Here is a 24,858-nt window from a genome sequence, read left to right on the forward strand (position 1 = left end):
TTTATTTTTGTTTCTGTCCAGTCAAATAAAACAAACAAACAGCTACAACAACGAAACCAAAAAGAAAAAAGAAGGATTTGACAATGCTAATAGATCTGAGAACAGAAGCAGCTAAACCACAATGGATTCTGTTACAAGCCTACAAGTAATTTCTTTAATAACAAATTAAATAAATACATTTAAATCTATTTATTATTTTCAACTCTAATATATTATTTTAAATTCAAAAATGAAAAACTATTTTGTCAGCCAAAAAAAAAAAATAGTTGTGAGGATTAGAGATGGCCAATGGGCCGGGCGGCACGAGACACGGCACGGGCACGACATGACACGAGCAGGTTTCGATAGGGCATGCAGCACAACACGCACGTGGGCCATGCTGGGCCTAGAATTTTAGGCATACGAACCTTAAAAGTACGGCACGATTAGAGATGGGTCAAAGCACGGCACGCGAAAAGACACGTAATAAGCACACTTCATTAGTGGGCTAAGCACTCGACTCATGGGCCAAAGTATATCAAAGTAAAATTTTTTAATGAAAAATAAAAATAAAATATCATGATTTTACAAATATCTTGAAATTAAAATTTTTAATATATTTTTTTAGCATAGGCTTTTAAAAATTAATTTAAGTCCTAGTTTAAATAAATATTCTAATTTTTTTATGTTTATAATTTATTAAATGGTTAAATAAATATCATGATTTTATAAATGATAAATAAAAAAAGTTTGCGACATTAATCTTTCATTTATGAAATCATAACTTAGTTAATAGTTAATGGAGATATGTTTCATTTGTGAATGAAATATTTTTCATATTTATGCACAAAAAAATAAAATTATGAATAAAATATTTTTATGATAAATTAAAAATTACATTTTCATTCAATGGAGTTCAAGTGCAATTATAATATTAGTGGTTCAAATAAAAATAGGTGTAATTGTTATTTTAGGATTGTAATTTTATTTTTCATTAATCATTATTATGATCTATGAAATTATTATTATTATTATTAGGTTGGTGAGCTTAAAAAAGCACGCCAAGCACGTAGGCTTTTTTAGGCACGCTGGATATGTGGATTTAAAGGAAAAAAAAAATTGGTGAGCTTTTTTTTAGCACGACACGAGCGGACTCGCACTGGGCCCTTATAAAAAAACTGGGCACGGCCCAATAAATTAGTGGCTAGTGCCATGCCGGTCCATGGGCCCGTTTGGGCTAATGTTTGGTGCCGGCACGGCTCATTGGCCATCATTAGTGAGGATATAGGCTGTTGAGTCTATGGACTCAAGTGAAACTTTTGAGGAAGTCTAGGCAGATAAGTGTAGTATGACTTTAGTTCAGGGGTGCTGGTGATAAATGCATGCTGAGGTGGCAAAAAGTTTGTTCTGTCTGTTATTATGATTTCCAGTTTTAACAACATATAAATAGCTTATCGTTAGCCTCTGCAATTATTCATTTTTCTTCTTCAATTCTTTGTGAAATGAGCTGAAATTTGTTTCGTCCGATTACTTGTAATCTTCTCTAGATCTTTTGTTGTATTTGATTCATTGTGATTAATAAAGTGAAGTATATTTTTTTTCTAAATCTGGTCCTTGATATTGTTCGTCTTGTTCTTGCTGATTGTTCTAGGTTTCTGGTTCTTTGATTGTTCTCGTTCCAATTGTTATAACTCTTCGAGATTCATTGTAATTCAAGTGTGAAGGCTCTGAAACTTCAACAAGTGGTATAAGAGCTTGATGAATTTCATTCATGTCTCTTCCAAAATCCGAAATAGAGAAATTCACCAGAGCACAAGATAATTGGCCTAAAGTCTCATGCTTGCCATATTTAATGCAGCAACTTTTACTTGTAGCTTTGAGAGGAATTTTACCAAAAGGTACAAGAAAAACAATTCTTTGTTTGTGTGCCTTTTTTAAAGAATCATATAGGAGAGTTTTCTCTAGAATACAATTAATTCCTAAGTTTTTTACAATTAATTTTTAAAAAATAATTTTTTTTCAAATATTTTCCAGCATTCCACGACTTTTCAGATAATTATTTGCATTTTTCTTTATTTTTAATATTTTTCTGATACAAAATCAATTAAATAAATATTAAAATATTTACAACCGGTAGAATACCGTTAGTCCAAGTTGCTTTTTCACTGCTCAACTGGCTGTATGTTATACGGCACTGTACTATAGGATGACTCATGAATGCATAGTTGACTGTCTTTGACTGCTCTAATTAGTCACATGCCCTCAATGTGCTTGGTGGTGGGACAATTTGTCACTAAAAAGGCCTTCTAACCTAAGCCAAAAAAATCATGATATGATTTAGATTTCTACCTATTTAGTACACTAATAGCCTTTAGGTTCTCCAGTTGGTAGCAAACCACGAAACCATAGATCAAATTCTAGAAGTCTCATAAGACATTGAAACATAATTCACAAACCCAGATATTAACATAAATCTTTTGGTACTAAAAATAAAAGAGCGTGTGTGTGAATATATTATGAGACAGAGAGCATGTCCGAAGGTAGAGTGAAGGACAAGCATATGGAGTCATTTCTTAGGATCATCTTCATTTAATCATCAGGGATCAGTATAGTCAACATAGACGAGCTGCCGTTTGCTTCTGCATTCGCATTGCGAGTGAACATAGACACATCAATGGCTCTCCGACCAGCAAATAATATTATTTGGCATATGAACCTAAAAAAGATTCAAACTATCAAATATTTTATATATATCTTCACTGAGCTAGCCATAGTAAAGGATTACATAAATTATTTCCAAATCTACATTGGCACATTTAGAGACCTCATGCCAGTATATTGTTGACTTACAAAATGCAATCAAGTTAATGCAATTTCTCAATCTTCCACAATCCCCTTTTCCACAATATTCTACTCATGAAAATTGAATTAACCAAATGCTTCTTGATTCTTAAAATTGTTTTCAGATTCATACCTGGATATTCTGCAACTGACACTGCAGATTGTATCGATGATCTGTGGCTGGTGCCAAAGTAGGGGCAAGGCTGTATATCATGTTCAAGATCCTCTCAGGATTCCAACTTTCCACCATCATACCAATTAGGGAAAGCTCATTAGATGTACTAGGTATAGCCTGAATAAGTGGAATATTTGTAACAGGCAAATCTCCATATAAATCATCATCTGCGTGCTCTGGTGCATCTGAAACTCCCCCATCATTTTAGAAAGTGAACGCAGCAACAATTACTGCAAAGACCAAAGGGAAAACCGATACGCTAAAATTGTTCTTGACATGAAGTTCTGCCAGAATAAAATAAACTAGTGTGAATCAACTGGACCTCAGAGAAAGCTACTTCGACTGTCCTAACTAGTTGCTTCTGACTTTGTACTCTGGTTGCACCTCTGCTTCTTCTTCTGATGCAAGTATATGTGCACATAGCAAAACCAAATGCAGACAACAGAAATAAAGCAAGAAGGAAATCCCTCTTACTTTTCCCAAACAGATCCAGTTTAAATGATGCTGCTTCCAACACAAGATAAAACAAAGCAAGTGAACATTTCTTATGTTTTCCAAGCAGCTGACAAACCTATAATACAAAAATTACAATCATATATCTCAATCAATTATTATTTATCTCAGCAACATTAATATTCATACCTTGACATTCTGCCATCGGTATTGACTTGACAAGCAGCTGAAGCCATGAGAGGGGCAGGGCTGGATATCAAGTGCAAGTCTTTCACCAAGTTAAGCTGGTTCATCACGTTCTGGATTATCAGTAACAAGAAGCGATTGGCTGTACGAGGCACATAATCAAAAGATGGAACATGTGAAATACTCAAATTTCTTGATGAAATATTATAGGTGCCGTGTGATGAATCAGTAGCATTCTCTTCCTTTTTCAAAAGGAAAAGAATTGCTATAGAAAAGAGTAGCAGCAAAACTAATGCACTGTAATTGCTATTGACACCCAAATCTGCTAGTGAGAAATAAAAATATTTTATCATCCATTGGATCACCGAGAAGACAATCTCCACTGCCCCAATTAGCTGCCTCTCAAATTCTTGTCTGGTTGCTGCGGTAGCTCTTGCTAGAATACAAGCACAAACAGCAATACCAAAACCAAGAAGGAAGCTCCACTTGCTTTTCTTGACTAAATCCTGTATATCAGATATTGCCTACAAGACAAGATTACTGAACAGCTCACACAAGAATGAGGTTGATACCAAGACATAATATTTCAGTTTATGTCGAACAAATGACGTGGGCCCCAACGGAAGATAACTAAATATATCTCACAAAGATGAAATCACTTCCGAGACGAGATAGCCGAGTAGATATACCACAAATGATGTACCCTCCAACATAAGATATGTAAATAGATTCCGTACAAGGGGAAGCACTGCAATTGTATGCTTTTTACACTTACCGAGTAACTTGTATACCTGTGATATAGAGGAAAAGATTAGTGAAATTTATTAAAAAATTAAATAAAATAAATTAGGGAAACGACATTCTCGTAACTTTTTTCTTTTTTCGTCCTCAATGAAGTCCTGCTAATCAACAATGACGCTCTGTCAAAGCCGGTGGCAACAAGCCAAATTGAAGTTGGCTTTGACAGCCGGCCAAAGAAAATGTTAAAGGTTTTGGTGCCGTCTAAACAAAAAGAAGAAGAAGTTGGTGTTGTGCGCGGAATGCGGAATCAAGCGCACCAAATAATTACTGAAAAATAAAGGACACAAAAAATACGTTGTTCGGTAATTAAACCTACATCCACGGAGGTAAGAAAAAATAATTGTTTATTAAACAATTAATAGAGTACAATATTTGAGTAATGAATCTCACTTCCCAGAAACCCAAATATACCCAGTACTCTCATATTCTGCAGGAAAGATAAATTCTCCAGACACACTTCTCTCACTTCTCTCAAAAGCTTAGAAACTTATAAGCTTAATAATTTTGGGATACTAAACAAATGAAAATCTCCCTCTATTTATAGGAAGTATTTTGCACTATTGCAAATTCAGCGCTCACCTAACAATTTGCCAATTTGTCAAGGTAGTTGTGAATTTGTCAAATTGTCACATGCTTCACCAACTTATTTGGTTTCAATTTCTAAGGGTCGGTGCCAACTTTGGCCAATTATTTCAACACGTTTTGTATTTTCTCCAAAGCTTGCATGCTAGCTGTTGAAAAGTTGGCTTTGGTTGCTGACTTTTCAACAGTTGGCAGCAGCATCTGAAAAAAATATATATATATATATATATATATATCAATACGGGTGAAGAGACATGTGCGCTCTCACTTGTGTCCAGGGGACCACCCGAAAATACATCTTTTTTTTTTTTTTTTTTTTTTTAAGTAAATAATCAAATAATTATTTACAATGCTTTATCGGAGAGAAAATGCCGAAACAATCATCTTCATTATCGTCTCCGAGAGAAATGAAAGGCTCTTCATCATCATCAACATCTTCATCTTCATCTTCAGAGGAATCTGCAGCTGAGGACTTTGATCGAGAGGCGAGGAGCTGTTCCATGGCTTTGAAATACTCATCTTCTGTTTTGGCGCTTGCCAAAAGAGACTGGGCTTTGGATTTTTGGGTTAGGAAGGTCTGTTGGGCTTTAGAGGCTTCCAGGGTTGGTTGTAGGAGGTTTTTAGAGGAGAGCCAATCTTTGATCATGTTGACAGTCAATTTGGACTGTTCATCAAATTTTGACCACCATTTGACTTTAAAGGTTCTTTGAAGGATGACTTGGGAATCTTGGTTGTGGAAACGTAGGTTCCACGAACAAACCCAAGGAAGAAAGAAATTTGCACAAAAGCAAAGAAAGGGGGGAAATCTTTTTTCTGAGACAGAGGGTAAATAATGGGCTTTGAAGAGGTTTAGGCAATTTGTAGCGTTTGGTGATAAGATTTGTGGAATTGGGCCAAAATGATTCCACCAATGCTGAAACCAATTTGGAAGGCTTTGAACGGTTATCTTTGTGTTGAAGAAAAATAACCAAGAGTGGGATTTTTTAGGGTTTTGGATAAAGAAGGTGTAGAACATCATCCTTTTCTAGCTCTTCTTCCGGGAAGACTAGTGATTCAAAGCATGTTGTGAGTTCAGAGGAATTCATTATTGAGAACTTTGATAAAGCAATTGATTGTTGGGAACTTCCAAAAATTTCCAAAGAAAAGATTTACAAAACAAAAATGCTCGATCTTTTAAAGCATGATTATATTATAAAGACTGAAGAACGTGATATAACTCTTTCAGAGCCTTTTGAAACAATTTATTTGTTTTCAGAGAAATCTTTAAAGAAATTAAAAGAAAAGAATTTCAAATATATTCACATTGGTTTAATCCAAGTAGGAATAAAACCTTTGACCAAAGAAGGCTTGGATACTTCTATCCTTGCTGTCCTTAGAGATGGTCGATTCATCTCTTTTGATGATTCTTTACTAAGTAGTATTGAATCTAGTCTATGTAAAGGTCCCATATCTTTTGATTGCTATCCAAATATAACAATTTCTCTTAAAGACAAAAATATTTTAAAAAGCATGATTTTACAAATTAAAACCCATAATTATAATATGATTAAGGGATTCATCCCAGTTGCATTAATTTTTAAAATCTCTTACAAAGCCATGATTTCTGCATTTAGCACACAGCATAAATACCAGTCAAAAAGAGATGAAACCCTTCTCTTGCAGACTGATCTGTCCAAAGCAAACACGGTCATTCCCAAACCAATCCAATGGAAAGATGTAAATCTTCCAGAGGAATGGATCCTTGAAGGAGCCGCTCCACCAGCGATTCCGAAACAACTTGAGCCCAATACAGAGTTGCAAAATGTGACTCAGTATTCTGATGGTAAAGTCAAACTATCGTTCAGAAGATCTACCTCATCCAGATTTTCTGATAAAGCTTCATGCTCAAGTATTCCTTCCTTAGAAAGGAAATTTACAAAAGTCCCTTCAGTAATAAATCTTCCTTTTCAAAGTCAACCTAGGTTCTCTACTTCAGATGTACCTAGTACCTCCATCCGATCAGTTGATTACACCACTAGTGTTCCACATCCAATCTACACTAGTAGTCAACATATTCAAAGTCAGGAAGAGAAGGAACCTTCTCCTCCAACATCCCCTACATTTTCTGCAGTCACAGAAAATGTCATTAATGTCATCGAAAAAGAATTTGAATTGGATAAAACTCTTTTACATAATGATTTTTATTCTGATTTAAACAAAGAAAAAAGACTTTGGTTTTTTAAACCAAAGAAAAGAAATCCAACAATTTTATTATGAATTTGTGGATCTTCATAAAGTTCATATATTGTTTTTTGATTGGTTCGAAATATATTCCTCTAATAACAACATTTCTTACCCTTTCAAAGAGTCAAACCCTATTACTATTAGGAAAAAGACCACTGAGTGGAAACTCTCCGATAGTAATAGAACAATCGATTCTGAGCATCCACCTCTCCGGAGTATAACCGTTGACCACGGCGAACCTCCTATAGACATTAGAGCTTCACCTTATAAAATCCCTAAACCAAATGATACTGATAGTAATTTAAGTAGTATTATTTAGCAGAATAATTTCTGCAGTACTAACTTAAATACTATAGGAAAACAGTTGACTAGAATAGAAAACCAATTTCAACAGTCAACCATATCTGTTTCTCCTAGTCAAAAGCCTATCCCTTCAAAATCAGATTCTGATAAAAAGCTTAAGGAACCTATTTTCAAACCCTTCCAGGTTTCGAAAATTAGCCAAAAGCTTGTCCATGAATCAAAATCGGATTTTGCCAAAGCCATTAGAGAACAACTAGATAGGATAGAAGCTGCTTCTTCCTCATCTAGTAAGGTTCAAATAGCTCCTGATACTCCTCAATCTAGCAAGATTGGAGTATTAGAACAAGACCATGTTTCTATTGCCTCTTCTGACTTAGAAGCCTTTACCGAAGAACCTGTTTCTAAAGCCAATAAAATCCATTGGGAACTTGCTATCCCTACTTCCAAATCTCCACCTGATTTGACTATAGACAACAGGCCTAGTGCATTAAATCAAGCTCGATATAATGCATCCTCTGTCTATGAGTGGAATATAGATGGAATGTCTGAGTATAACATTTTAGGTGTATTGCAGCAAATGACCATGGCAGCCAATGCCTATAAAACCCAATCAGGAACTTCTGACAAAGCCATTGCAGAAATCCTAATTGCCGGTTTTACTGGTCAACTCAAAGGATGGTGGGATCATCTTCTCACTAAATTGCAGCAATTAGACATTTTTAATGCCATCCAAACTGATGAGAATGGTGCTCCCATTCTTGATGAGTTTAATAACCCTATTCAGGATGCAGTTGCTACCCTGATTTTAACCATTTCCCTTCACTTCATAGGTGACCCTTCTCACCTTAGAGACAAAAACGCCGAGTTACTACACAACTTAAGATGTAGGAAACTCAGTGATTTCCAAGAATACAAAACCACTTTCTTTACTAGACTCTTCCTTAGGGATGATGCAAATCATGTAACTTGGAAGGAAAAATTCCTTGCAGGTTTACCTACCCTATTGGGAGAAAAGGTTAGAAATTCCATCAAAGCTCTCTATGACAATCGTATTCCTTATGACGAGCTCACTTATGGTGAACTAGTCAGTTTTGTCAATAAAGAAGGTTTAAAGATCTGTCAAGATTTGAAATTACAGAAACGTCTGAAGCAGGAGCTTAGGAGATCTAAGCAAGAATTAGGCGGTTTTTGTAAACAATTCAATTATGACCCCTTTAAAGCTTCTACTTCCAAAGATTGTAATGGTAAGTGTTCTTCAAAACCTTACAAGAAATATTACAAATCTAAAAGCCATAGGAAACCCTTTCACGAGTTTAGAAAACTTCCTTATAAGAAACCTTCGAGGCCTTATAAGAAACATAGTTTCTCTAAAAAGAAAGAGTTTAAAGCCAAACCTAAAACCCCATTCAACTTCAAAGATGCCACTTGTTTCAAATGTGGTATGAAAGGTCATACTGCAAAGTTTTGCAGAATAAACAAGAGACTCCAAGAGCTTGACCTCAATGAGGACATCCTTTCCAAAATAGCCCCTCTTCTTGTAGAGTCTTCTGACTCTGAGTCTTCCATGTCAGGAGACAGTGATCCTCTTCAGGTCGATGAGTTATTTGACTCAGATACCTCTGGATCTAGCAGTAGCGATTCTGATTCGGATTCCTATTTAAAGAAAATCAATGTTTTGACTAAAGACCAAGAAATTTTTCTTGAACTTGTAAAGCATATTTCAGATCCAAATCTTCAAAAAGAATATCTTGATAAACTTTTGAAAACCATGGATTCTGACAAAGCCGGAACCTCAACTGAGATTTCTAAGGTTCCAATTATTAAGAAGAATTCTTATGATCTTACTCAAATTTTGGATAAAAAGAAAACAAAAAAGGCAGTTCCTAATATCCAAGATCTTCAGAAAGAGATAAAAGAAATCAAATGTGAAATCAGAGATTTAAAAGAAAAACAAAAAAGTGATTCTGAGACTATCCAACTTCTTTTACAAAAACAATTGCAAGAAAATTCAGACAATGAATCAAATCCTGATGATGGTGAGGATATTAAAGTAGAAAACATAGAGTCTGTACCCAATGATTTTCTATTTGTTTTAAAGCAAATCACCACAAGAAAGTATTTGATTAAAGTCACTCTCATCTTTTCTGATGATTTTGCTATGGACGCCATTGCCCTTTTTGACACTGGCGCTGATTTAAATTGCATTAGGGAAGATATCGTCCCCAAAAGATTTCATGAAAAAACAAAAGAAAGACTTTCTGCCGCTAATAATTCAAAATTGAATGTTAGTTCCAAAGTTGAAGCCTCGGTTTACAATGATAAAATTGAATTTAAAACTTCTTTTGTTCTTACAAATGATATTCACCATGCTATCATTTTAGGAACCCCTTTTATAAATCTTATTACCCCTTATGCTGTCAACTATGATGGTATATATTTTAAAGCAAAATCTAAAGACCTTGTTTTCCCGTTTATTGAGAAACCAAAAACTAGAAACCTAAACATTGTCAAAGCTTGTTCTGTTTACCAAAAGAAAATTAATGCCATTCTTAAATCCAAACAAGATGATTTATTTTGTTTAAAAAAGGATTTAAATTTTCGTAGAATTGAGAGTCAACTCCAAAGTAATTTTATACAAAGAAAAATTTCCGATTTCAAAAGTCTTATTGAAAGAGAAATATGTGCCGATTTACCATCTGCTTTTTGGGATAGGAAACAACATTTGGTAGATTTGCCTTATGAAAAGTCGTTTGATGAAAAACAAATACCCACCAAAGCTCGTCCAATCCAAATGAATATGGAATTGGAACAGCATTGTAAAGATGAGATAAATGATCTTATTAACAAAAAGCTCATTGTAAAATCCAGATCACCTTGGTCTTGCGCCGCTTTTTATGTTAATAAAAATTCTGAAATTGAAAGAGGCGTACCTAGACTTGTGATAAATTACAAACCCTTGAATAAAGCTTTAAAATGGATTAGGTACCCAATACCTAACAAAAAGGATTTGCTCCAAAAACTCTGTTCAGCTTTCATTTTTTCAAAATTTGACATGAAGTCTGGTTTTTGGCAAATTCAAATTCATCCAAAAGACCGTTATAAAACTGCTTTTACTGTTCCATTTGGACAGTACGAATGGACTGTTATGCCCTTTGGTTTAAAGAATGCACCCTCGGAATTTCAAAGAATCATGAATGACATTTATAACCCCTACTCCGAGTTTTGTATAGTTTATATTGATGATGTGTTGATTTTTTCTCAAAGTATTGATCAACACTTCAAACATTTAAAGACTTTTCATCTTGTTACAAAAAAGGCTGGCCTGGCTCTTTCAAGTACAAAGATTTCATTATTTCAAACAAAAGTCAGGTTCCTTGGTCACCATATTTCCAAAGGCACTATTACCCCTATTGAGAGATCACTTTTGTTTGCGGATAAATTCCCAGACAAAATTCTTGACAAAACCCAATTACAAAGATTTCTTGGTAGTTTAAATTATGTTCTTGATTTCTGCCCTAATATCAATAGGATGTCTAAACCTTTGCATGATAGGTTAAAAAAGAATCCTGTTGCATGGACAGAAGAACATACCAAAGTGGTTAGATTAATAAAGCAATCTGTAAAAAACATTCCTTGTTTATTTCTTGCAAATCCTGCATTACCTAAAATTGTTGAAACCGATGCATCTGACATAGGTTATGGAGGAATTTTGAAACAAAGGGATAATGATAAAGAACAGATAGTTCAATATGTTTCTGCTCATTGGAATGACTGCCAGAAAAACTATTCTACTATCAAAAAAGAAATCCTTTCCATTGTTTTATGCATTACAAAATTTCAAAGTGATTTATTAAATCAAAAATTTTTACTTAGAATTGACTGCAAAGCTGCAAAACATGTTTTAGAAAAAGATGTTCAAAACATTGCATCAAAACAAATTTTTGCACGTTGGCAAGCTATTTTAAGTGTTTTTGATTTTGATATTGAATTTATTAAAGGTGACAAAAATTCTGTTCCTGATTTTCTAACTCGGGAATTTCTTCAAAACAGATAATGCCGCCAAAGAAGAATAAAGGTAAAGCAGTTCTCAAAGACACTGGTTCCCAAGAACCTTCCAAAGAACCCCAATCAACCCCTTCTAAAGAAAAATTACTTTCTTCTGCCATGCCCATTAAATCTTGGATTGAAATGGTTGAAGAACATGGAGCCCAATACAAATCTATTTCTTCTGATGACCAAGTAAAGCAATGGATGAGTTCCATTACAAAATCACTTGAGCTCATGCTCGCCCTCCAAAACCTTTCTCAGAGCCAAATTTCTCCCCAAAAAGAAATTGAAATTTCAAAACCCTCTTCCCAAAATGTTGTTGTCTCTGCTGAAAGCTCATCCTCCCAAATTGTGCTTTCTCAGCCAACACCTTCAAAGAAAACCTCCGATTGGTTTGATAAAACCCATTTTCAAAACATTCTTTCTCTAGAAGATGGATTTTACCATTCTGATCCTTTTCAAAGCATTTCAAAGTTTTTTCCCAAAGGCTGGTTTTTCAAACCATGGGATTTGACAAAACCCCAGTCTTATTATCAAAGCATTTTGGAAATAACTGAATCAGTTAAATTCAAACATTTCTTTCTTGACAAAGCCCATCCAGAACCGGCTTATTCAACGGCCACAATCCTCAAAGTATTGAGCCCAAATCAGTGGGGTGACCTACTCCACAATTGTAAAACCTTTCCTCTAAATTTTGAAACCCGTTTACCACATTGTCGGACTTTTTCCTACTGGGATTACCAACAAGCATGGTATAACACCTTCTTTATCCAAAACCCTAAAAAATCCCACTCTTGGTTATTTTTCTTCAACACAAAGATAACCGTTCAAAGCCTTCCAAATTGGTTTCAGCATTGGTGGAATCATTTTGGCCCAATTCCACAAATCTTATCACCAAACGCTACAAATTGCCTAAACCTCTTCAAAGCCCATTATTTACCCTCTGTCTCAGAAAAAAGATTTCCCCCCTTTCTTTGCTTTTGTGCAAATTTCTTTCTTCCTTGGGTTTGTTCGTGGAACCTACGTTTCCACAACCAAGATTCCCAAGTCATCCTTCAAAGAACCTTTAAAGTCAAATGGTGGTCAAAATTTGATGAACAGTCCAAATTGACTGTCAACATGATCAAAGATTGGCTCTCCTCTAAAAACCTCCTACAACCAACCCTGGAAGCCTCTAAAGCCCAACAGACCTTCCTAACCCAAAAATCCAAAGCCCAGTCTCTTTTGGCAAGCGCCAAAACAGAAGATGAGTATTTCAAAGCCATGGAACAGCTCCTCGCCTCTCGATCAAAGTCCTCAGCTGCAGATTCCTCTGAAGATGAAGATGAAGATGTTGATGATGATGAAGAGCCTTTCATTTCTCTCGGAGACGATAATGAAGATGACTGTTTCGGCATTTTCTCTCCGATAAAGCATTGTAAATAATTATTTGATTATTTACTTAAAAAAAAAAAAAAAAAAAAAAGATGTATTTTCGGGTGGTCCCCTGGACACAAGTGAGAGCGCACATGTCTCTTCACCCGTATTGTATTTTTCTACAAAGAGTCTACTATTCAAAGTTACGATCCAATTGTTACTGTGCACTTAAAATCCCGCTACAGTGAACAGTGCAACTTTCCAGAGTTTACTGTGCACTTAAAATCCCGCTACAGTGAACAGTTTAAAGATTTTGTATATAAACCGAGAGGAAGACTTAGACTCCTCAGGTTTTTCATTCTTGAGCTTTAAACTTCTCTCTCTTCTTCCCCTCCTTCTCTCTAAAAACCTCTCTCTCCGAAGGGTTCCAAAGAAATTTTCTGTTTACACAATAGTTCTATCTCAGAGCTTTGGGTGATCAGACTGGTTCTTTACCTTCAATCTTCCCGTCTTTCAATCTTCCCTTCTGGAAAGATTTGAAAATTTGTAAAGCCAACCAAAGCAAGATGTATGTTTAAATTCAGTCCTTTAAATTTTAAAGTTCAATGTAATTTAAATTTCCGCAATTTAATTTCCGCAATTTACTTTAAAGCATTTACTTTAAAGCATTTACTTTTCTGCAATTTAATTTTATGCACATTTAAATTCCAGTAATTTATTTTTAAAAGCACTTTTCTTTTCCAAGCATGCTTGCAGACTGATCTGTATCAGATCTGCCATATAAATTCTACATTCCTCTGAGGCAAAGAGACCGGATCTCGATCCTCAGTTGTAAATCTTCTCTTCTTCCTCCATTCCTTCAGAGCACCATTTCCAGGAACCGGATCTGGTACTGTGTATGTACCCAAGCCCTTAAAAGAACTTAATCTAAATCTGATAATAGCCCAATAAAAAAGAACCAACCACGTCTAAAGCAACTTAACCATATTTGGTAAAATAAGACTGATTTGGTATATCGGCTGGAAACCCGAACGTGCGGACTATTGATCTGTTCTAAGCCAGATCTGAGTCCAAAGGCTTCACTTTGTGTAGCATCGATCTGGTCTAACAACGCCACGTACTAATTAGTTATTTAAAATTTGACCAACCGCGTTCAAATTTGTTTGATCACTGTATGATCCAAAGCAAATCTACTTAATTTCAAAGCTGGTAACTTATTTTAAAATTTGGAAAAACCGATCCATTAATTGTTTAATTTAAAGTTTTAATACTGAGATCCAACGAAAGCACATCCATCCTTCGATCCTATTTCCTTCTGGTATATATATATATATATATATATATATTATTTTGGCTATAAAAGGGGGAGTTCCCCATCGGCTTAGAGCATCCAAATTTTTCATTTTATTTCTTCTTCTTTAGAGAGAAAGTGAGAGTATTTTAAGAGTTTTAACAAACTCTTGAGTGATTAGTGATTTGAGAGTTTTGGGTGAATTGGGGTTTTGGGTAGTGAGTCAAAATATTACAATACTTGTAACTCCTTTTCACTAGTAAAATATTTTTCTTCTGTTTTCGCCCGTGGACGTAGGCTAAAAGCCGAACCACGTAATTTCTGATATTCTTTTTTGTGCTTGTTCTTTAATTTTCTTCCAATTTTATTTTAACTGTGGTCCTGCTTCACCCACCAATTTACTAACAGTGGTATCAGAGCTTTTGGTTGTATTTTTGGAGTCAGGTACTGTTCACGTAAGGGGCATTATTCACGTAAACGGCATTGTTCACGTATACAATACTATTCACGTATATGGTACTATTCACGTGAAACGGTGGGAGCGATCCAAGAATTTTGCGGTGCAAAGCAGGAAATAGTGGTGTGAGTAAAGCAACTGTGTGGTTTTGTACATGTCTAAGAAAGTTCTGTCATAAAGGCGATAAGAGCTTAAGGAGTCTGGGTTTTAAGTGGGACTATTGTGACCCCTCCAGTCTTTCCTGGGAACTTTCCTGATGTGCATTCTCACACATACTCAGAACTATTCAAGGTGGTAGCGTGCGGTATTTATCAACAAAATGGCGGCAAAGTATGAAATTGATAAGTTTAACGGAAATAATTTTTCGTTGTGGAAAATGAAGATAAAAGTGTATTGAGGAAAAATAATTGCTTGCTACCAATTGGAGAAAGGTCCATGGAGATAACTAATGACAAGTGGAACGAGGTAGACGGCAACACCATTTTTTATCTACACTTGGCACTTGCGGATGGAGTATTATCCAGTGTGGCAGAGAAAAATACAGCGAATGAAATTTGGGATACTCTTACAAAATTGTACAAGGCCAAGTCACTACACAACAAAATCTTCTTGAAAAGAAAACTTTATACTCTTCGAATGGCGGAATCTACAATGGTGACCAACCACATCAACACCTTGAAGACTCTATTTTCACAACTCACAATGTTGGGTCATAATATAGAGGAAAATAAACGTGCAGAGCTTCTACTTCAAAGTCTACCAGATTCGTATGATCAACTCATCATCAACCTGATCAACAACAATCCAGTGGAGAGTCTAGTTTTCGACGATGTTGCAGCCTCCGTATTAAATGAGGAGAGCAGGTGGAAAAATAAGAAAAACAAACAAGCAAGTTCGCAGCAAGCGGAGGAGCTATCAGTGATGAGAGGGAGATCAACGGAATGTGGCCCTAGTGGGAGTCAAAATCATGGTAAATCAAAATCCAGAAGTAAGAAGAATGTTAAATGCTACAACTGTGGCAAGAAAGGGCACATCAAGAAAGAGTGTTGGAGTAACCAGAAGAGAAGAGAATGCAAAGAACCTAAGTTATCAAATGCTCAAGGGTGTGTAGCAAGTACCTTGGATGATAGCGAAATTCTCTACAGCGAGGCAACAACTATTTCATAAGGCAGAAAACGACTATCTGATGTCTGGCTTATAGACTTAGGAGCTACCTGGCACATGATCTCTCGGAGAGAATGGTTCCACACATATGAACCTATTTCAGGAGGATCTGTATATATGAGAGACGATCATGCCTTGGAGATCGCTGGTATTGGTACTATCAAAATAAAAATATTTGATGGTACAATTCGCACAATTGGGGAGGTACGACATGTCATCGGCCTGAAGAAAGATCTATTCTCTTTGGGATAAATGGATAGTCATGGGTACAAAACTAATGTGGAGAATGAAATTATGAAAATCGTTAAATGCGCGCTTGTATTGATGAAGGCAGAAAAGATCGATGCTAATTTATTTATGCTTAAAGGAGAAACACTACAGGAGGCTGATGCGTGTGTCGCGTCAAATCGAGAAGAGTCAACGATGATGTGACATCTCAAACTTGGCCATATGTCATAACAAGGTTTGAAGATTCTCTCTGAGCAAAAATCGCTTCCAGGGCTCAAATCGGTAAGTTTACCATTTTGCAAGTATTGTGTTATAAGTAAGCAACATAGATTAAAATTCAGTAGATCTATTGGTAGAAGTAAATGCATTCTAGACTTGATTCATTCTGATGTTTGGAAATCACCGGATATATTCATGGGAGGTGTAAAGTACATGGTGACTTTTATTGATGATTATTCCAGAAGATGTTGGGTGTATCCAATTAAGAAAAAGTCAGATGTATTTCCAGTGTTTAAAGAATACAAAGCGCGGGTGAAACTTGAATCTGGTAAAAAGATCAAGTGCTTGAGGACGGATAATGGTGGAGAGTATACAGACGGCGAGTTTATTGTTTTCTATAAGCAAGAAGGTATTCAGAGGCAGTTCACGGTGGCATACACTCCTCAACAAAATAGAGTGACAGAGCGGATGAACAAAACTCTTACAGAAAGAATAAGAACTATGTTGAAAACTGCTAGTCTACCCAATTCATTCTGGGTAGAAGCAGCCAAAACTGCCTGTTATATACTAAATCGGTCGCCATCTATAGTTATTGGGCTGAAGACAGCGATGGAGATGTGGACTGGAAAGCCAGCTGATTATTCCTACCTACATCCATTTGGATGTCCTGTGTATGTGATGTACAATGCTCAAGAAAGAACAAAGCTGGATCCAAAATCTAGAAGATGTATCTTCTTGGGGTATGCCGATGGAGTAAATGGGTATCGTCTATGGGACCCCACTGCCCACAAGATCGTCATCAGCAAAGATGTTATCTTTATAGAAGATCAACTACAAAGGAGAGATGAGGATGATAGCACTGTAAAAGAAAAGTCAGAGACTGTGCCAGTATATGTGGAAAATAATCTAGAAGATTCAGATTCTTCGGAAGCAGCACTAGAGCACGAAGAACAAGAATCAGTCGAGTCTGAGGCTCCAGAAGTTAGTCGGTCAACTCGTGAGAGACGACCGCCAACGTGGCACTTGGAGTATGTCACAGAGATCAACGTTGTATATTATCTTCTAACAGAGGGTAGAGAGCCTTCAACTTTCCATGAAGCTTTACAAATCTCAAATGTTACTTTGTGGATGACAGTAATACTGGAAGAAATTGAAGCTCTACACAAGAACAGGACATGGGAACTTCTAGCATTATCATGTGGAAGAAAAGCCGTTGGAAACAAATGGGTCTACAAGATCAAACGTGATGGCAATGACCAAGTGGAGCGGTATCGTGCGAGATTGGTGGTGAAAGGATATGCTCAGAAAGAATGTATTGACTTCAACGAGATATTTTCGCCGATAGTTCGACTCACAACAATTAGAATAGTCTTGGTAATGTGTGCTACATTTGACTTACATCTAGAGTAGTTAGATGTGAAAACTGCATTTCTTCATGGAGAACTTGAAGAAGAAATATATATGCTCCAATCAGAAGGTTTTGTAGAAACAGGAAATGAGAACTTGGTTTGCAGGTTGAACAGATCTCTATACTGTCTCAAACAGGCGCCGAGGTGTTGGTATAAGAGATTTGATTCTTTCACTATGAGCCTTGGATACAACAGACTCAGTTCAGACCATTGTGCATATTTCAAAAGGTTTGAAGATAATGATTTCATTATTTTACTGTTGTATGTGGATGACATGTTGGTAGCAAGCCCCAACAAAGATCAAGTCCAAAAATTGAAGGTACAATTGGCTAGGGAGTTTGAAATGAAGGATTTGGGACCAGTAAACAAGATTCTAGGGATGCAAATTCACCGAGAAAGAAATAACACGAAGATTTGACTTTCACAGAAGAATTATTTGAAAAAAATCTTACGATGCTTCAACATGCAAGATTGTAAGTCAATTTCTACCCCACTTCCTGTTAATTTCAAATTATCCTCAAGTATGTGTCCTAGCAATGAAGCAGAGAGGAATGAGATGTCTCGAGTACTGTATGCATCAGTAGTGAGAAGTTTGATATTCGCTATGATATGTACTAGACCGGACATTGCACAAGCAGTGGGAGCGGTCAGTCGATACATGGCGAATCCTGGTGAAGAGCATGGATAGCTGTGAAGAGGATTTTGAGATACATTAGAGGAACCTCAGATGTTGCATTATGTTATGGAGGATCAGAATTTACTGTCAGAGGCTATGTGGATTCAGATTTTGCAGGAGACCTTGATAAAAGGAAATCCACTACTGGTTATGTGTTTACACTTGCGGGAGCAGCTGTAAGCTAGGTTTCGAAACTGCAGACCGTTGTGGCTTTATCTACAACAGAAGCAGAGTACATGGCAGCTACACAAGCTTGCAAGGAAGCTATGTGGATACAAAGGTTATTGGAGGAGCTCGGGCATAAACAAGAGAAAATTTCTGTGTTTTGTGACAGTCAGAGTGCCTTGCACATTGTAACGAATCCAGCCTTTCATTCCAGAACAAAGCACATAGGAGTTCAGTATCATTTCGTTTGAGAAGTAGTAGAAGATGGAAGTGTGGATTTATAGAAAATCCATACGAAGGAGAACCTAGCAGATGTTTTGACCAAGTCAATCAATACTGACAAGTTTGTCTGGAGCAGATCCTCTTGTGGCCTAGCAGAAACGTAGGCAACATGATTATGGCGAAGTAAAAAGGATGGTGTGGAGATTGATTGAATTTCAATCAAATTTCCATGTGGGAGAAATGTCCAAGTTGGTGGGCACAAGCCAAATTCAAGTTGGCTTTGATAGCCAGCCAAAGAAAATGTTAAAGATTTTGGTGCCGTCCAAAGAAAAAGAAGAAGAAGTTGGCAGCAACATTTGAAAATATATATATATTATTTTAATAGCCAATTTTGGCTATAAAAGGGGGAGTTCCCCATCGGCTTAGAGTATCCAAATTTTCCATTTTATTTCTTCTTCTTTAGAGAGAAAGTGAGAGTATTTTAAGAGTTTTAACAAACTCTTGAGTGATTAGTGATTTGAGAGTTTTGGGTGTATTGAGGTTTTGGATAGTGAGCCAAAATATTACAATACTTGTAACTCCTTTTCACTAGTAAAATATTTTCCTTCTGTTTTCGCTCGTTGATGTAGGCTAAAAGCCGAACCACGTAATTTCTGATATTCTCTTTTGTGCTTGTTCTTTATTTTTCTTCCAATTTTATTTTAACTGCGGTCCTGCTTCACCCACCAATTTACTAACACGCTCTTCATTTCTTTTTCCTTAGGTAAGAAACTGGTGTATCTATTATATTGAAAGCAGCTTTATACCCAAATCCAAACAGGAAATGGGAAAGATCATATAAATCAATTGGGTACGAGCTACTTATATGTTCAGTTTATGATGACATTCGAGCATTTTTCAAATGTCAAAAAGCATATTTTCAAAATTATACAAGGAAGAAAGGTTTCAGTATCTTTAAATGTTGGCCTTTGGTGGTGGATGCAACAAATTCTTGAATTCATCTATCTTCGACAGCAGATCCTACGTCATCAACACATTCTTGAATTCGGCAGCCTCAGATACAGTGTATTCACTTAATGATACATCTTCTAGTTCTTTTTTTTCCATAAATCGATGTGCAGCTAATTGAACATTCACTGCAACCCTGATTTCTTCCGGGGATAAATATGCATTCAACTATAGTAGCACAATCTTCATGCATTTGCATCTCAACAATTGAAAACAACATATTACTCCCCAATTTATCATTACCCCCAACAAATTTGTTACAAATCGACTTAATTTATATTCTAAGGTTTCCAGTAACAACGATTAACAACAATCAACAGACATTATTTCAAAAACATTGTTTCATGTGAAAAATTAAATGAAAATCGGTAAATAAAACAAAACTTACTTTATTGTAGCTTCAAACTCCCCAAAAACCAAAACGTCGCGACTTCTCAACAGTTCACTGCTTTCGTCAATGCCTCTGAATCTTTTGAAATACTATCTAAGTAACCTAAGAGGGGGGTGAATTGGGATTTTCAAACTTAAGCTAAACAAAACACATACAATTCAATCTATTCCCTTAATAAAATAAAAAAATAAATTTAATAAAGCATAATAATAAAAGATAAGGGAAGAGATAGCAAACACAATGATTTTTACGTGGTTCGGCAATCTCTGCCTACGTCCACACCTCCAAGCTCACTAAACTTGAGGATTTTGAAATTCTAGTTATGCAACCCAAGAGGGGGTGAATTAGAATTCTAAAAATTATTCAATTTATAAATAAAAATTCAATGCAAATATGAAACAAAAAGGATAAGAGAAGAGAGATTCAAACACTGAGATTTTTACCTGGTTCGGCCAACCTCGCCTACGTCCAAGCCTCCAAGCTTTCCGAGCTTGAGGATTCCACTAAGCAAACCTCCAAGGCTTCAAATGCTTACATTTGACTTCCAAGGTGTCAATAACCTTTACAACAAGATATTATCACAATCTCCTAACCCAAGTGTATCCCAACACTTACAATCACACAAAAATAAAAGATTATAAATTTGTTTTGCCTCTCACAATATTTAAGATTACAAAATGATACCCAATATGTGAATAGATGAAGCAAGAATGTATTTTAAAGCTCAATGAAGATTGTATTCTCAAGTATAAGCTCAGAATTCGTGTTGTGATCAACTCTTGTTTGAATTTGAATGAGCTTATTTATAGGTGGAGCTGAAAACTAGCCGTTATTGACTTTCTGCACACTGTCGGATCACCGTTAACTATATGTCGGATAGCCGGTTGACTGGTCAATATGACCGTTGAGCTGATTTTTTAAATTGTCGGATCACCGTTATCTAGATGTCGGATCACCGTTTAGGTCCAGAGGCTAACCTTCAGTTCTGTTTGATCTCGGTGAGCCGTTTATTAAACATGTCAGATCGTCGTTTAGGTCCAGAGACTAGTCTTCAATTCTGATTGATCTCGGCGAGCCGTTTATCAAAATTGTCCGTTTTTCGTTTAGGTCCAAAGACTAATCTTCAGTTCTGTTTGATATCGACTAGTCGTTTATCAAGATTGTCGGATCGCTGTTTTCCACAGAAACTGCTGTAGTGAACTATTTTGCAAGATAACTGTTTTGTCTCCAAATCTTTATAAAAACACTTTATAAAATTTGTCAAAATAGATGAAAATTATGTTGAGCTTTTAAAAGATTAATCAATCTTAATCAAGTTTGTTATCATCAAAATCAATGAAGGCATATTTATGTTAATAATCTTAACAAATTTCACTAAACAAGCCTCTAATACTTTAGATGTTTACAATTGACTTCCAAGATGTCAATGGACCTTCACAATAAGAGATTATCCTCAATCTCTTAACTCAAGTGTATCTCAACACTTACAATCACTTAACTTGATTTTACAAAAAGGATTACAAATGAAATCCATAGTGATTTTGTCCCAAACCAAACTTGGAATAGGTAAACGTTGAAGGAGACCAGCAGGGGCTTTAGTTGAATACTTTCAACATCACAACGCATGTGAACCCAAAAGAAATTGGCTGACAATCTAATGTAAGTCTTGTTGATGCCAACGTGCCCTGCCAATGGAGTTGAATGAAATTCCTTTAATAAGGTTGTTTTCAAAGAAGATTCAGCACTGATATAATATTTTCCTTTGTAGAGAAATATTCCATTATGAATGGAATAGTCAGCCGTGAACTGTCCTAAAGAAACTTGGTGATGAAGCTTGAGAAGATCATGACAAATTGAATTTTCCTGCAATAATTCCTTAAGGAGATTGAAAGAAGGGCTACTATGAAGAAATAAACAAAAAGAGCTCGCATACTTGTTTTCAATCGGCTTTATTTCATCGAAGGCTTCTTGGACTCGAGATAAAGCATCAGCCGCTCAGTTTGCAGGCCTATGTTTATACTCAATCCGAAGTTGAAAACAAAGTAACTTCCGTAGATAAACCTGCTGATCAGGAGTCTAGATCACTTGCTATTGTGGTTCCTTGATGCTTCGATGGACTGTGCGTATTACAAAGAACCTGTCCAAGAGATATTGCCGCCATTTGGAGACTGCTTCCATGATAGCATGCAATTCTTTTAAGTAAGTGGATGAACCTCTTGGTTTGGGCACAATTATTTTGCTGAAATAAGCCACTAGATGGCCCTGTTGCATAAGGACTGCTCCAATTTCCAAGTTACTGGCATCTGTTTCAATCACAAACTCGGAATCAAAATCGGGTAGTTTGAGCACCGGAGCTTAAACCATTGCTTGCTTAAGGGATTCAAATGTTGTTATGGCTTCAGGACTCCATTAAAATGCATCTTTACATAACAAGTCGGTTAAATGAGAGGCTAAGGAAGCGTAGCCACGAATGAACCTCTGGTAGTAGCCCGTAAGGCCAAAAACACCTCTCAACTGCTTGGTACTTTGCAGAGTGGCCACTCGAGCATGGCAGTCACTTTTTGGGGATTAGCTTGCACTCCCATAGCAGAAATAATGTGACCAATGTATTCCATGCTTGATTTACAAAAGAGACATTTGCTCAATTTAACAAAAAATTGATGAATTTACAAACATAACAATACCTGCTCAAGGCAAATTAAATGGTCAGCCATGGTAGCATTATAAACCAAGATGTCGTCAAAGAAGACGATCACAAATTTCTGAAGATATGCAGCAAATATATGATTCATAGTGGCTTGGAACGTCGAGGATGTATTCGTCAAACCAAATTGTACAACAAGAAATTCATAATAGCCTTCATGTGTCCGAAATGTCGTTTTGTAAATGTCTCGAGAGTGGACCTGAATCTGATGGTATCCAGCTCTCAAATCTAATTTACTGAAGACTGTAGCCTTGCCAAATTCATCAAAGAGTTCGACGACAGTAGGAATTGAAAATTTATCTGGGATTGTGACCGTATTTAGAGCATGATAATCCACACAAAAGCGACACGTGCCGTCTTTCTTTTTCACTAAAAGCACTGGGAAGAGAAAGGGCTTTGGCTGGGTCTTATGATTCCATGGTCAGACATCTCTTTAATTAGTTTCTCCATTTCATTCTTCTGGAAGTGTGGATATCGGTAGGGGCGCACATTAATAGGGGAAGTGTTTGGGAGGAGTTGTATTTTTTGGTCTATAATTTTGTGTTGTGGAAGGGTTGTGAGTGATAAAAATAGATGATGATATTGTTAGAGAAGGTCACAGAATTAGGGTGGTAAATCAGTTAGAATTTCTAATTGGGAAGGAGGTATTTGTCTTGGAGAAGACTCTATTGGTAGTGAAGATAAAGGTTGAAGTGCACAAAAACTTGAAATCGTGGCGTTGTGGACCAGTGCCCTAAATTGATTATAAGTGACTTAAGTTGGAGATGTGGACACATCACCTCGAAGAATAATCGATTTTCCATTAAAAGAAAATTCCATGGAGAGCGCCGAATAATCATGCAATACCCTCCCTAATTGTTGCAACCATTGTATCCCAAGAACAATACCAGCTCCCTCAATTGGCAAAACTAAAAGGTCCATTGGAAACTTCATGCCTTGCAGTGTTAATTGAACTTGCTGACAAAATTGAGTGCACAACAAAAAATCACAATTTCCTATGTAGACGCGAAACGGTGTTGTTGGCTGAATTGCGACGCCGGCGCGTTCCGCCACTGATGGCTTGATAAAGTTATGAGTGCTGCCGTTGTCGATTAATACTTGGAAGGTGTGGGATCCAATCCTGCCCTGTAAACGAAGGGAATGAGGATTTGCTTGTCCAGCGAGAGCATTTAGACTTGAGATATCGCCAGTGACAGTGGATCCTTCCTCATCTGGTGGTTCCCCTTCATTGGCCAAGTCTAAATTATCATCGTTGGCTCCGATAAGTAACAAGAACTGGTGACGGCAACAGTGATTGGGACTGTACTTCTAGTCACAAGAGTAACATAGACCTTTCTCGCATCTCTCATGTAGCTCAGCAGGGGACAATCGACAGATAGGCAAATTTGGAGCGGGGAGAAGTGCGGGTAAAGTGTTTGTTTTATTATTAATGTGTGGTGGTGGAGGTTTTGATGATGGTGGGTTAGCACTTATAGTGGAGGAAATTAAAAGGAAAGGTAGGGGTAAAGGAACGGGTTTGGTTTGTGTGTTTGTAATTGTGGCTGCCATTTAGACTAGGAGCGAGTGTGTTGTTTAGTGTCATTAAATTTGGCTTTGAGCACTCAAGCCATAGAAAAGGTTTCCATGAGTGTTGTTGGCCGATTAAAGAGAAGTTCTCGCCTGATGTCCTACTGCAGGTTGGTTATGAAAAAACTAATGAGAAGTTGCTCGGAGACGCCATTAACTTTGTTCATGATTTCTTCAAAAGCCGATTGAAATTCGGCGACAGTGGTGGTTTGGGTGAATTTAGACAGCTCACCTTGTGGATCATCATAAAGGGTAGTTGCAAAACAATACTTTAAATTAGCCAAAAATTCTTTCCTAGTTGTGAGTAAATTATTGGATTTCATCCACTGATACCAGCCGGCTGCTCGACCCTCCATGTGAAAGGAAATGATACGGAGGCGTTGATGTTTTGGAGTACCATGAAACTCGAAAA

The 24,858-nt window shown here is 36.5% G+C and overlaps 1 long non-coding RNA gene across 3 annotated transcripts; it reads right to left on the minus strand.

The window, feature by feature from the left end:
• Positions 1-2,119: 2,119 nt before the first annotated feature.
• On the minus strand, positions 2,120-4,926 carry LOC107175876 (uncharacterized). 3 transcript variants are annotated; one of them, XR_008051146.1, is made up of 5 exons: positions 4,505-4,926; positions 3,638-4,425; positions 3,318-3,566; positions 2,954-3,225; positions 2,120-2,695 (listed from the first exon to the last, which is right to left on the minus strand). It is a non-coding gene; the product is annotated as an uncharacterized LOC107175876 (long non-coding RNA). The 3 variants fall into 3 exon arrangements; XR_008051145.1 differs by having other exon boundaries at positions 2,954-3,499; XR_008051144.1 differs by having other exon boundaries at positions 2,954-3,566.
• Positions 4,927-24,858: the final 19,932 nt, after the last annotated feature.

Source organism: Citrus sinensis, chromosome 8, assembly GCF_022201045.2.
Source record: "Citrus sinensis cultivar Valencia sweet orange chromosome 8, DVS_A1.0, whole genome shotgun sequence".
NCBI classification, from domain to species: domain Eukaryota; kingdom Viridiplantae; phylum Streptophyta; class Magnoliopsida; order Sapindales; family Rutaceae; genus Citrus; species Citrus sinensis.